This window comes from Schistocerca piceifrons, chromosome X (assembly GCF_021461385.2).
Source record: "Schistocerca piceifrons isolate TAMUIC-IGC-003096 chromosome X, iqSchPice1.1, whole genome shotgun sequence".
Lineage (NCBI taxonomy): Eukaryota > Metazoa > Arthropoda > Insecta > Orthoptera > Acrididae > Schistocerca > Schistocerca piceifrons.
This window is the reverse complement of record NC_060149.1, coordinates 777,093,398-777,108,105: the sequence shown is the minus strand read 5'-3', so window position 1 is coordinate 777,108,105 and position 14,708 is coordinate 777,093,398.

Sequence of the window (14,708 nt, the reverse complement as noted above, 5' to 3'; positions counted from 1 at the left end):
GAAGGGAAAACCACAGGTAAACGAAGACTAGGTACACCTTATATACTGACGGACGTGGGACCGTTGAGCACTACGGAGATTGCATGTAAAAAAAAACAGCGTGGAATCAGCGGAAGATATCACTCGTGATTTCGAAAGTGTTACCAGCAGTCCAGCTAGCTCAGTGACTGCATAGGGAGTTAAGAAGGATGTGGTGCAATATTCGAGCAGCTCAGATGAGTGAAAACGAGTGATTAGGCACGATGAATCGCTGGAAGAATTAGGGTTTTTCGAATTTCTGGAGAAAGTTACATGGTATCACAAATGTGGCAAACACTGAAGTACGAGGAACGTGATGGTTCGGTCTGGAGGTGTCTGTCGTGGTTAGGATGTGGTTCCGTTATTGCTCCTAAGAAAACGCTAAATGGGGAAGGATAGGCACAAATTTTACAGCATTGGGTACTGCATTTCGGAGTCGATGATTACTTGTATCAGCGTTACAATGCACTCTGACATAAAGAAACATCTGTGAGGCAATGGTTTGTGGATAGTAACGTTATTTAAGGCCAGGTTCTCATTCAGAATCATCGAAAATTCGATTTTTGGATTACATTGTTTAAGGTATTGTGTCTAGAACGTTGGGACGAAAAGGTTTTTTAATCAGTACCTTACAAAAGTTTCTACGGCCCATTTTTCGAAGCAGCGTCACGGCCGCCGTGCAACGCTTTCAGCCGGAGACGCCCAGCTCAGGTAGACAGTTTGTCGTGCCGTAACCCACGTTTACAAAATAATTTATGTTGCTGTACGTATACAACATATTCGCCGAAAAAGCTGACGAACAACGTGTGCAGGCTGCCGAACGCAGCACATCCAGCTCAGCCAGATCGGCTTTTCTCGCCAAGACGAACAAGGAAATTTCTCTCCAGGAAAAATTCGAGTTAGAGGAAGGGTCGATATACGGTTTTGGAATTGCAGACTATACGTAAGTAATAGAAAAATTTATTTTTGGTCAAATTTTTGTCGAAATTGGTCAAAACATAATTTTTGGTACGCCATATTGGATTAGCCACTTTCGGTTTCGAAAATCTAACTTCAGATTTGTGTTCAGCGACATCAAAAACATATATTAACACGTAGTTTTTATGCAAATTGGAATAATATTTTTTTTTAAATTTTCCCTACAATCTAAGCATGTTTTCTCGATAAACGATTTTTCAAAACTGCTTGCACCATAAAAAAAAAAACGATTCAACCTATTAACTTTTACCTTTGACGCCCGAAAAGTAAACTCTTTTCTTGAGAGCTTATACCTATAATACATGAACGTTGTTAATACTACTTTTTGCAAAGCCTTAAAGAGTGAACAAAACCCCCAAAAATCGAACTCACAGTTCGAGTTTGCATAATATAATTTAATTTAAGTTTATTTCATTGTGGTTATGAATAAGCTCCCATAAATTTAACGTAGTATCGACTGGTGTTACCCATTTTTGAATTCAGACAACTCCTGAGGGGCTACACTGCGCGCAGTCTGCGTACTTCAATCACGCAGGCCCTTAATCGAACCATAATTACCTAAGCCATTTTGTTTTCTTTTTTTAATTGCAAATCTAAAATAAAGTTCGAAATATGATCAATCATAATCCCCAAATAGATCCTTTGTGTGTCTTTCCATTGTCTCAAGAAGCAATTTCCAAACTTTTCTTATTTTTTACTCACTTGAATGAGAGCCTGGCCGTAAGCGGAATGACATGCTGAGGGTCCCGATCTTAAACCTGTCGAACACCTTTGGTATGAGTTGGAACGTCGACTTATACCGTGACTCTAGTGACCGACACTACTACCTGCACTGTTTCGACTCTTGAGAAAGAATGAGCTGCCATTCCTCTAAAGAAATTCAGACACCTCAATGAAAATGTCCCTAGCAGAGTTCAAGCAGCAATAAAGGCTAAGGGGTGACACACCGCACATTAACGTTCGCTAATAGGTGTCCAGATACTGTTTATCCGTTGGTGAATGAATAACGTTATTTTTGAAAGCAGTAAGACATTGGTCCGTGTTTTGAATTGTATCACACAGTTCAGAATTACTAAAATGTATGCATTTTACTCCATAGTAAAGTTATATTGAAGTCAGTAAAGGACTAAAGGAGGTGTTAAACAAAAATGAGTGGAGTTGGCAAGGTGGTAGCAGTTGGAAACGGGGAGAGGAGGCGCAAAGTCGAAGTTTGCCCTTGTTGTGCCACTAGGTTAACGCCCCGTGGACCAGGAGCTCATTGCACACAGAGCGCAAACTCTGTTCGCGGAAGTCCTCTGTGTCGTTCTCTGGCACATTTTAGGCAGTTCCCTGCCGTGATCGTCGTAGCCTGTGCAAGACAAGATCGGCGTTACGTATGTGGACGCGAACGCACTTAGGAGTAAACGTTTCGACTGTGAGGAGGAGGTTCAAATGGTTCAAATGGCTCTGAGCACTATGGGACTTAACTTCTGAGGTCATCAGTCCCCTAGAACTTAGAACTACTTAAACCTAACTAACCTAAGGACATCACACACATCCATGCCCGAGGCAGGATTCGAACCTGCGACCGTAGCGGTCGCGCGATTCCAGACTGTAGCGTGAGGAGGAGGATAAGAACAGTGTTTAACGTCCCGTCATTAGAGATGGAGCACAAGCTCGGATTAGGGAAGGATTGGGAAGGAAATTGGCCGTGCCCTTTCAAAGGAATCATCCCGGCATTTGCCTGAAACGATTTAGGAAAATCACGGAAAACCTAAATCAGGATGGCCGGAGACGGGTTTGAATCGTCGTCCTCCCGAATGTGAGTCCAGTGTGCTAACCACTGCGCCACCTCGCTCGGTTGTAAGTAGCGTGAATTCAGATCAGTATCGATCAACGAAGTTAGAATCTTTTTGAATAGCAACACACAATCACACAGGTGTAGAAGCCGGCGTTCGGGTAGAGACCATAAGGTAATACTTATATTCCAGTACCGATATACGCAGGCTTCAGGAACGAGAAACAAACTTCCAGTCCGTCATCCGGGCCAGTCACTTACCAGGGCGTGCTGAAAAGTAATACCGCCGGATTTTTTACTGCAAAATTCGGAGGTGTTACTTTTCGGCACGTCTTTGTTCCTATTGTGGAGGTCAAACGGCCACCCTTGTCGTCCGCGACCACAGGAGTCGCCATACCCGAAATTGGAACCGCCTGCCACATAAAAAAATACCTTAATAACATCCTACATCTTTACTCTTCGTGTCGTCAGATTTATTTCTCACATAGTCACCCTGGCGACGAACACATTACTTCCAACGAGAGACCAGTTTGTTGATACCATCACAGTAGAATGCTTCATTTTGCAGAGGGGGGCCGCAACCTCCCCTCTGCTTGGACCGCTTTCAACTGCCAAAGTGAGTGATCGAAGGTGTTCTTTAAGTTTCAGAAACAGATGAAAATCGGATTGTGCCAAGTCGGGAGTGTAGGGAGGATGATCGCTGACAGTGAACCCAAGGGGCCGGATTGTTGCAGATGTCGCAACGCTCGAGTGTGCTCTGGCATTGGAATGTTGGAGGAGAGGGTGCTACATGTGTGGACGAACTCTTCAAATGCACAACTCGATTATACAACGCTATCTCTCACGCACCGACATAGCTACGTTACACACCAACATGTTACACGCTCCAATTCGGAGCCTCTAGCGTATGTAGACAGGAAGAATAAAGATGTAGAATATTAATAATGTCCGTGTCATTTAAAAAGCTTTAAGTATTTTCAAATGAAAAAATCGGAGGTGTTACTTTTCGGCACGTCTTTGTTAGTATTGTGGAGGGCGAACGGCCGCCCTTGTACGACTTGTCGTCTGCGACCGCAGGAGTCGCCAGACCCGAAAGTGGAAGTACCTGCCACATAAAAAATATCGTCGCTCCTCCCCCTGTCTGAATTCATATCGCTGGTGTGGCTGCAGAACGCCAGATGAGCGTTTTAACACCTGTCCTCGCCAACATACGTTCTGCCCAGCCATATCACCATTAGTACTTATGATGTACATTCGTAGATCCTCCAACGAAAATCTTCATGAAGTAGGATGAAAGAAAGATGGACTAAAATAATCTATTTGGAAAAAGAAAGATTATGGAGTAACGTTCCGGCGACGTCGGAATCATTAGAGCTGAAGCTCAGTTTCGATTTGAGTAAAGGTAGAGGATATAGGCAGTGCCGCTTTCAGAACAACTGATTCCGACATTTGCGTCATGCGATAAGTGGACATCTCGGAAAACACAAGTCAGTATGTCCAGACTGGGGTTGGAACCTATATCCTGTCGAAGACGAGTCCATTCTGTTAACAACGGCGCCACTTCGCTACTGATAAGGCAAGAGCAAACGAGTACTACGTCTGAAGTCAAAAAGTACCGAATAAACTCTACTTCGGGGTATTGACACATTCTGTGATATCGTACTAATTGTATTTTATATTAAGTCCAATTTTTACTCCTGTGTATTGTTTTTATTGTGGTCTTCAGTCCACAGACTGGTTTGATGCAGCTCTCCATGCTACTCTGTCCTCTGCAAGCTGCTTCATCTCCCAGTACCTTCTGCAACCTACATCCTTCTGAATCTTCTTAGTGTATTCATCTCTTGGTCTCCCTCTACGATTTTTACCCTCCACGCTGCCCTCCAATACTAAATTGGTGATCCCTTGATGCCTCCTAACACGTCCTGCCAACCGATCCCTTCTTCTAGTCAAGTTGTGCCACAAATTTCTCTTCTCCCCAATTCCTTCCAATAGCGCTTCATTAGTTATGTGATCTACCCATCTAATCTTCAACATTCTTCTGTAGCACCACATTTCGAAAGCTTCTATTCTCTTCTTGTCTAAACTATTTATCGTCTGTGTTTCACTTCCAGACATGGCTACACTCCACACAAATACTTTCAGAAACGACTTCCTGACATTTAAATCTGTACCCGATGCTAACAAATTTCTCTTCTTCAGAAACGCACCCTTGCCATTGCCAGTCTACATTTTATATCCTCTCTACTTCGACCGTCATCAGTTATTTTGCTCCCCAAATAGCAAAACTCATTTACTACATTAAGTGTCTCATTTCCTACTCTAATTTCCTCAGCATGACCCGATTTAATTCGACTACATTCCATTATCCTCGTTTTGCTTTTGTTGATGTTCATCTTATATCCTCCTTTCAAAACACTGTCCATTCCGTTTAACTGCTCTTCCACCTTATTTTCTTACAGTTCATTTTCTTTTGAATTTTTCAGATTCATCTCTCAAGCCAAAATAAAGTCGCCAACGTCTTAAGGGTCGCCATTCTTTATTTACTCGTATGGCTAGGGCCCCCTGTCGGGCAGACCGTTCGCCGGGTGCCGGTCTTTCAATATGACGCCACTTCGGCGACCTGCATCGATGAGGATGATAGGATGAGGACAGCATAACACCCAGCCCCTGGGCGGAGAAAATTCCCCGTCCCAGGCGGGAGCAGCACATTACGTCCACATGCTAACACCTTTTTATTGGTATTTCTCACTGACACACATGTACATTACCATGAGGGGTGAGGTACACGTACGCACGTGGTTTCCGTTTTCAATTACGGAGTGGAATAGAGTGTGTCCCGACATGTCAGGCCAATAGATGTTCAATGTGGTGGCCATCATTTGCTGCACACAATTGCAATCTCTGGCGTAATGAATGTCGTACACGCCGCAGTACGCCTGGTGTAATGTCGCCGCAGGCTGCCATATGCCACAATACGTTGTTTCATATCCTCTGGGGTTGTAGGCACATCACGGTACACATTCTCCTTTAACGTACCCCACAGGAAGAAGTCCAGAGGTGTAAGATCAGGAGAACAGGCTGGCCAATTTATGCGTCCTCCACGTCCTATGAAACGCCCGTCGAACGCGTACCTCACCCCTCATGGTAATGTACATGTACGTCAGTGAAAAAGACCAATAAAAAGGTGTTAGCATGTGGACGTAATGTGCTGTTCCAGTCTCTTCTGTACCTAAGGTCCATCACCGTTCCCTTTGGATCCCTACGTAATTCGGTGCTCTCCGATATACACGATCGAACAGCGGAGGAGTGGTACTCAAGCGTCAATTTTAGGTTACAATATCTCCGGATGTAATTAACATTTTACAATGCAACAAACGGCACTGATTACATATTTGTTTATATGTTCAGATGTGCTAACAAAACTAACGGGGTTCCATTAAAAAAAACGTAGGTTTGTGTTAAAAAACATACTTCCGTGCATTTTGTTATGGTTTGTATTAACTAATTACACTAGCCCCTCTCCTGACGTTCGGTCTGTGGAATCGATTCGTCAGTATTTGATGTGGTTTACGAAATACATCCAGCGGTAATGTTAGGTGACTCACCCTGTATATTTGTTTTTGCAGAGTGGACAAACCAGCATCAGTTGTAGGACAATAGTTTGTTTCTGAGACTCAAGATTAAGTTCGAGTTCAATAAGTCACTTATTTGATGGGGAATAAGTCTGCAACCAAATGAACGTAAAGTCCCATACTGACCGACAAACTGCAGTTCTCTGTCGTTTTTGCCCGCCAACGCTCCCTCAGCTACAAGAGAAGCTAGTTATTGCCTGATGTCTTAATGGATGTTCTATCGTCCTGTCCGTTCTTGTCAGCTTTTATCATATATTTCTTTCCTCTCCGATTCTGCGGAGAATCTCCTCATTCCTTCCCTTATCAGTCCTGACCGCTATACGTTCAATTTATTCATGTATGTCCCACTGACACTTTGGGGAGCTGCCTTATCTACGTGCAGGACTGCCTGGCAAACTCTACAAGCTTTCCTAATCTGTGCAGCTCGCAAATGGGAAGCAAACGAGTGCAAGACTCACGAAATAATGCAGTTAATCAGGCAACTGCAGCTCGTGGTCGCGCGGTAGCGTTCTCGCTTCCCACGCCCGGGTTCCCGGGTTCGATTCACGGCGGGGTCAGGGGTTTTCTCTGCCTCGTGATGACTGGGTGTTGTGTGCTGTCCTTAGGTTAGTTAGGTTTAAGTAGTTCTAAGTTCTAGGGGACTGATGACCATAGGTGTTAAGTCCCATAGTGCTCAGAGCCATTTGAACCATTTAATCAGGCAACTCAAGTTCCGTAGCAAGTGTGAGTAGCTCGTGAAGTTAATAGCGATAGTGCGAAATGCCACACCCAGAACACGGTAAAAATGCGTCTGAACCAGTGCCAGTGTTAGACGTCTCCCTCCCCCACGGCAAGACTGCAAAACTCTTTTCCGCAGCCAGACCGCAAGCTGCGACATGGTCGAGAATTGAATATTGATCCGAATATAGAATAAATTTCATTAGTGCTGCTGACAAGATGACACTTGTATATAATGTTGTTGTTGTGGTCTTCAGTCCTGAGACTGGTTTGATGCAACTCTCCATGCTACTCTATCCTGTGCAAGCTTTTTCATCTCCCAATACCTACTGCAACCTACATCCTTTTGAATCTGCTTAGTGTATTCATCTCTTGGTCTCCCTCTACGATTTTTACCCTCCACGCTGCCCTCCAATACTAAATTGGTGATCCCTTGATGCCTCAGAACATGTCCTACCAACCGATCCCTTCTTCTGGTCAAGTTGTGCCACAAACTTCTCTTCTCCCCAATCCTATTCAATACTTCCTCATTAGTTATGTGATCTACCCATCTAATCTTCAGCATTCTTCTGTAGCACCACATTTCAAAAGCTTCTATTCTCTTCTTGTCCAAACTATTTATCGTCCATGTTTCACTTCCATACATGGCTACACTCCATACGAATACTTTCAGAAATGACTTCCTGACACTTAAATCAATACTGGATGTTAACAAATTTCTCTTCTTCAGGAACGCTTTCCTTGCCATTGCCAGCCTACATTTTATATCCTCTCTACTTCGACCATCATCAGTTATTTTGCTCCCCAAATAGCAAAACTCCTTTACTACTTTAAGTGCCTCATTTCCTAATCTAATTCCCTCAGCATCACCCGACTTAATTAGACTACATTCCATTATCCTTGTTTTGCTTTTGTTGATGTTCATCTTATATCCTCCTTTCAAGACACTGTATATAATATTATTTACATATATTTAATATTTCTGGAGCTGATTTTGTGTTTAGCATTTGGTGATGCCGCTATGGCTCCAGTATGTCAGGACATGTTTTTATAAAACAGATTTGAAGATTGACATTATAGACCAAACGGTAGTCCAATGACAAAATATTTGTGACCATAGATGTGAAGTAAAGGAAATTCAGATGCCAAGACTTCAAATTTTCCTTTATCAAACCCCAACTCCCAACTCTACGAAAAACTATACATGGGAGGACACCTAGACATGGCTATAGTGTCTAGCGAGAATTTCTCTTTATTTGGGTGAATACCGGGAATCCTCCAGAAATATCTCATTCTCGGCTTACAGGATGCATCTTAACATGTAAGAGTTAGGTATTAGCTGCTAGCCATATGTCACACATTGGTCGAGCCCTTCATGTCTAAGCACAGTGAAGGGTAAGACTCAGTTGACTGGATAACAGGTTTTGGAGAGAAAGGCAACGAATTTTCTCACAGAGATCGAGCGGCACCGTTTCGGCCAATTCTTAGATCTGCGTACGGTTGTGCTCTGGCGAATATCAGTGGCTTAGCAGCAGCTGCCTTCAAACGAGCAAACCGCATTCGCCTTCATAGCATGGAGCAGAGGCTTATCGCAACCGCTTCCATAAACTACAGCGTCCTCTTCTCAGACCACGGGAAGAACACCTGGACCAGCTCGTTTTTTACCAAGATAATTTGAAGCCTTCTTCCTGGGTCATCAACTTTGTACTCTCGTAAAAAATAAGCAAGAAATGAGATGAAAAACTGACACAACTATTATTAATACTTCCTAATTCACTTTGATGTGTCTCTATATAATGTGTTTAGAAACATTCATGAATTTCGTACAAGATGAATAACGTCTCTCTTTCACTATATTATAATGATAATTTTTACATAAGCTCTACACAAGATAATCACTGCACATTATATTTCCATACTTTTATCTCTTATTTACTGCACGAAAAAAATTAGGATATTAGAAAACATTTAGACTACAAAAATTCCGTGTAACCCTAATGTAATGTATTCTGTATTCTATTCAAATTATCAAATTTTTTTAAATATTTAAAAGGAAATAACCTTCCCAAAAACAGGCCAACACCACTTGCATAACTGCGAACGTATACAGGCGTAGATGCAACGGAGGCCAGGAACTGAAGAATAATCCTTACGAAACGAAAAAAATAACTTCACCGGGAAACAAAAACAAGACAATAACCTAAGTACTGGCAGCCTGTCCGAAAATGCATATGCTAGCAGATCTGAAAAGTCAAAATCTCTACTGGGTAGCGTTCCATACTGTGTTGCTTCAACTTAAGTATTCTGACATGCTTTGCTCCTGTGCAAAAGCTGATCCGAGATGCCGGTGTTCAGCCCTCTCCCACTTTTCTACATCAGCTTGCCTTTTTAAATAGTTGTGTGAAGACGGTTCTTTCTAACAATACCACCACTAACAAAGTAGATTAGAAATCAGATTAATAATGTTGCTCACGCAGCATATGTTCGCTTTATCGAGCAACAACAAAACTATTGACTGTGGATGGTATCGTCAGAATCGAAATAATGAGGTCACTGTAAATAAGTCATTAATTTGGCACTTATCTTGAATGGATTCCCACGTAGATTTCGTCGAAGTCGTTATGGCTCATCTTATTGATTCTAGGGTGATTCCACTTTGGCTGCTAGAAGGTCCGGATATGTATTTTAGCAATATTTGAAGACCTAAAAAATGCGTTTTTCAGGAAATTCTTAATGATCAAACAATTCCAGATCGGAACAATGGCATGGTAGAAATAATTTTTGACTTGGTGTTCACGATCCACATTTTTAATAAACTTCTTGTAAATCCACATACACTTCTTCTTACTTGTCACATCATCAAGAAAACAATTTTGTATCAATCTTCGCACATTTAATTTCCACTTTAACCAAACACAAGACTTGACTGTTCTTTTACAAAGCGAAATAACAACATAACTTCTGCAAAGTCAGACAAAGACTGCTCTGTGCGCATTCGCGCCAAAACGGTTACAAGTAAGTCAAAGATTATGACAGTCTCACAGATATGAATACACACAAGAACCATATCACTGTAATATATCGATACATCGGAGTACCTATACATTAATAAAACCAAATGTGAATATTGTCACAAAAATATGTCTGTTACTTCGCAGAAAAGTAGTTCGACATTACTGGTATCGAGAACTGGGATTGGAGTGCCGTAATGGTCGCGTAAATAAAGAATCATTACATCTTGCAACGACGCATTGCAAATTTCAGCTGGCTCAAGGCATGTTCAGCCGAGTTCAAGCGAGCATACACCACAAGTAAATCCATTAATTTGATTCCTGTCTCCTCGAGGAAGATGTTGACATTCTGGGAGCGGTTTTCTAATTCATTGTTATCGGGAAAGATAAACGTATTGCCGACATGTTGACCATAGGGCTGTACAACAGAATGGAAGATCCAGTCCTCTCACATTGCGTTTCATAACGGTCAGAGGCGTCCAACACGTTTTGTAAGCCCTCGTCGCCAGTTTTGTAAAGGCCTCGTCGCTACTGCTGTGGAGGCCGAGTTCCTACTGTTGTTATGATAGGCCGAGTTTGTGAGTTCATGAAACGGCTTCTGGTGCAGTACACTATTAAGACAACTTCTCGCTGCCACTATTACACAGCTATGCCCCAGGGTCAGCTTACAGGATAGAAGAACGAAGGTTCTACAACACTCCAACAAATTAGTAACAAAATCAGACAGATGAGTAAAAAGGTTTACTTATCTTTGGGACTAGCTGAAGTATGAAGTCTACTACACCGCATGTAATATAACACGAAAAGGCCCTCAATGGCTAAGTGTAAATAATCGTAGGTAAACTTCACTGTACATAGCAAATGCAATGTACAACAACTGCCTATTCAAATCTAAGAGATTGTAACCTCCCTCTCACTTACCGACCTTAATGATAGTGAAACATTAAACCGCGTGTACCTAATGAAAATTTGGGAAAAGCAATCGTCACCGAAGTTAATCTGTCGGTAAAGAGGGTGGAAAGGGTTACATCTAAATGAAAGGAAAAATTCAAATGAAATTGGTGGAAATTAATTTTGAAAAGGGGTAAATTTAATAAAGAAAGTAAATGTGCGGTCGTTATGTTAACAATTAATTGGCTTTAATTAGATATTTGAGATTTGGGGAAAATTACAGTCGTCAGTCCCACGGACAACTCCTATAATAACTGAAAATGAAAGATTAATGCACATGTATTTAACACTAAAAGCGTGGCAACTGAAGGTTGACACGTGTTGTGTGAAAACTGAATGTTTGTCAGAAGTAATAAATTTCGCTACACTCTGACTTAATTTAGCAAAAGAATTAATAAAACCGGAAAATTGAAAGTTAATTTAGTGACTGAAATTAATAGTGAACTTTATTTCTGAAGCACTACGAAATTCAATAAAATAAGGTTAGTCTTGGGCTACCTCAACAATCATTTCAAAAGCTACTTGAATCTACGCAATTTAGAAATAAGGGATTTAACTTTGAACTTGAATTAAATGATTCTGAACAATTAACAATAGTAAAATTTAGTACGTACCAAGCTGAGCTGCAGTCACAGGTAAACTAAAATATGGTAACAAAACTCGCACTCTTAATTTGTGCTTGTGTAATCTAAATATTGTAACCAGCTATTAGTACCTTAACTGAACTTTGAAATTAAAGCAGTGAAATCGAATGATATTACTTCTATGCTGGCGTTTGAATTTCAACGAGACTCGGGTTCATTCCGGAAAAGGAAGGGACCCTGCTTGGTAATGCATTTGGGACAATGAGCAACAACGGTTCATGCTACGTTGCTGTAATTTAGTGAGAAAAATTTAACAGTTTGAGAAGCTGAGGTCTGCCATACAGTTCTAAAACTTTACGTGCTTTGAGTCTTCCTTGTTGTTTGACTGAAGGTTTGAAGTCGTCGATCGACGAGGTGGCGACAATCACTCACTGTCGGCCGTAGCTGTTGCAGAAGCTGGATGTTGGCGCGCCTTCTTCTCGACACAGTCACCAGGCGAAACGGGCTCTTGATGTGTGCCAGCTAATGCTTCCCGTCCGCGACACCGTGTCCGAAAGCGTGGCAACTCGCGGGAGCGTCACACAACACACCTGCTCCACCGCCCTACTCCAGCCAGACTCTGGTGGTCTGCCTGCGCTCCACGCGGCAGAGTTAACACTACCAAAGATCCCAAACACTTTGGTTCTCCACACGACCTATCGATGTAGTCGTTCGATAGCATAGTTTTCCCTAGGCAAGACCCAGAATAAAAATACAAATAATATTTACAAAACAAACCAATTATACATCGACATAAATGCATAAATATATATATACAAATAGTAAAACAATTACAATATATAAACACAGAAATGTCATATCTTCAGGTAACAAAATAAGGAAAAAAATGTATAGTACAATAGATGGAAATAGGAGGATATGCATTTCCGGCGTTACAAGTTCACTAAATGGCGTTCTCTTTCTAAGTCAGCCCTGGACCATGATCTAGGACCAAGTGGGCGAGAGCTGCTCTTTCCACTTCCGAGTAGGCTTCTCCCATTGTCGTCCGGTCATTGGCGCATTGTACTCGGCTGGCAGTTGGCCGAGGCGAAGTCGGAATCGACATCCCCAGCGCCGCCCGTGGCGCTGGTGGAACTTGCTCAAGTGGCGAGTCTCTATGACACTGGAACCAGCTCGGTGCGAGCAGCTGCGGTGTTTTTGCCTGGCCGTGTCTTGTTCGGACTACACAGCACAACATGCTAACGTGATTCTTACCTAAAACGTGAGTGCCCCATCTCCTTCCTGGACCAAAGCGGACTAGATGCCTGAGAAGTGCATTCACACCTGGCTGTCTCCACACACTTCTACATCGATCATCAGACATCAACCAAATCCTAGAATTGTCAGTGAAGAGAATTCAGAAAACAGATTACATCCGAAGTGCAAGCCATGGGGAAGGGGGTTGTACTATAGTTCGAAACGGACGCTTATATGCCAAATTGATCATATGACGACGGGTGCGTACTTTCCCCTCCCAGTTACAACATGGCAGCGTTTGGTTGTATTTTCCTCAGAGCACGCCGGCCGGAGTGGTCGTGCGGTTCTAGGCGCTACGGTCACAGGATCGAATCCTGCCTCGGGCATGGATGTATGTGATGTCCTTAGGTTAGTTAGATTTAATTAGTTCTAAGTTCTAGGCGACTGATGACCTTGGACGTTAAGTCGCATAGTGCTCAGCGCCATTTTGATCCTCAGAGCACCTTCGAGTCATAATAGACAGGCAGCGGTCGTCAGCTGGTGCCACTGATCGTGAGTGGCCACTGCGAGGTCCATCTTCGATGTTGCTTTTATCTGACTCTATCTGTTGAACTTCCGACTGACATCGCTGTTGTGTACACCAATTACACAGGCAACTTACCATCTAGAGAACCTATTCACCGTAAAGTGACACTGTGTACATGGTGTAACACTAAAATGACCTTTCCAGACATGTTGCCAGTCTCCCCCGGGTACAAAATACGCACTGCCCTGCTGAGCTGCACTAAGAATGCAGGTTTACTGTTGCCTCCAGTTTAGACAGTCTGTTCTAGGCGCGCAGTCCGCAACCGCGCGACTGCTACGGTCGCAGGTTCGAATCCTGTCTCGGGCATGGATGTGTGTGATGTCCTTAGGTTAGTTAGGGTTAAGTAGTTCTAAGTTCTAGGGGACTGATGACCACAGCTGTTAAGTCCCATAGTGCTCAGAGCCATTTATTTAGACAGTCTGTTGTACATATCGATTTCATGTGGTCAAAAGAGTATTAAAAAAGATGTACCCGATCAAGTAATACAAACTACACTGCTGGCCATTAAAATTGCTACATCACGGAGATGACGTGCTACAGACGCGAAATTTAACCGACAGGAAGAATATGCTGTGATGTGCAAATGATTAGCTTTTCAGAGCATTCACACAAGGTTGGCGCCGGTGGCGACACCTACAACATGCTGACATGAGGAAAGTTTCCAACCGATTTCTCAAACAGCAGTTGACCGGCGTTGCCTGATGAAACGTTGTTGTGATGCCTCGTCTAAGGAGGAGAAATGGGTACCATCACGTTTCCGACTTTGATAAAGGTCAGATTGTAGCCTAACGCGATTGCGGTTTATCGTATCGCGACATTGCTGCTCGCGTTGGTCGAGATCGAATGACTGTTAGCAGAATATGGGATCGGTGGGTTCAGAAGGGTAATACGGAACGCTGTACTGGATCCCAACGGCCTCGTATCACTAGCAGTCGAGATGACAGGCATCTTATCCGCATGGGTCACTTTGGATAATGGGAATGAAATCATCTTCCAAAACCTTAACGTACCGTTCGGTAGTCACCGTGCCATCAAGGAATACCGCACCGACTATTCCGTGACTGGCTATTGCACACCACACTAGATATGCAAAATAAAGATGTATGTCAATTACTTTTATTTAAAAAGGTTTTGAGAGATTCCACATGAAACATTTCGAGGCATTTTTCACATGCATTAGTATTAATGGGTAAAGAGCTTGTGCAAGGCTATAGAAGC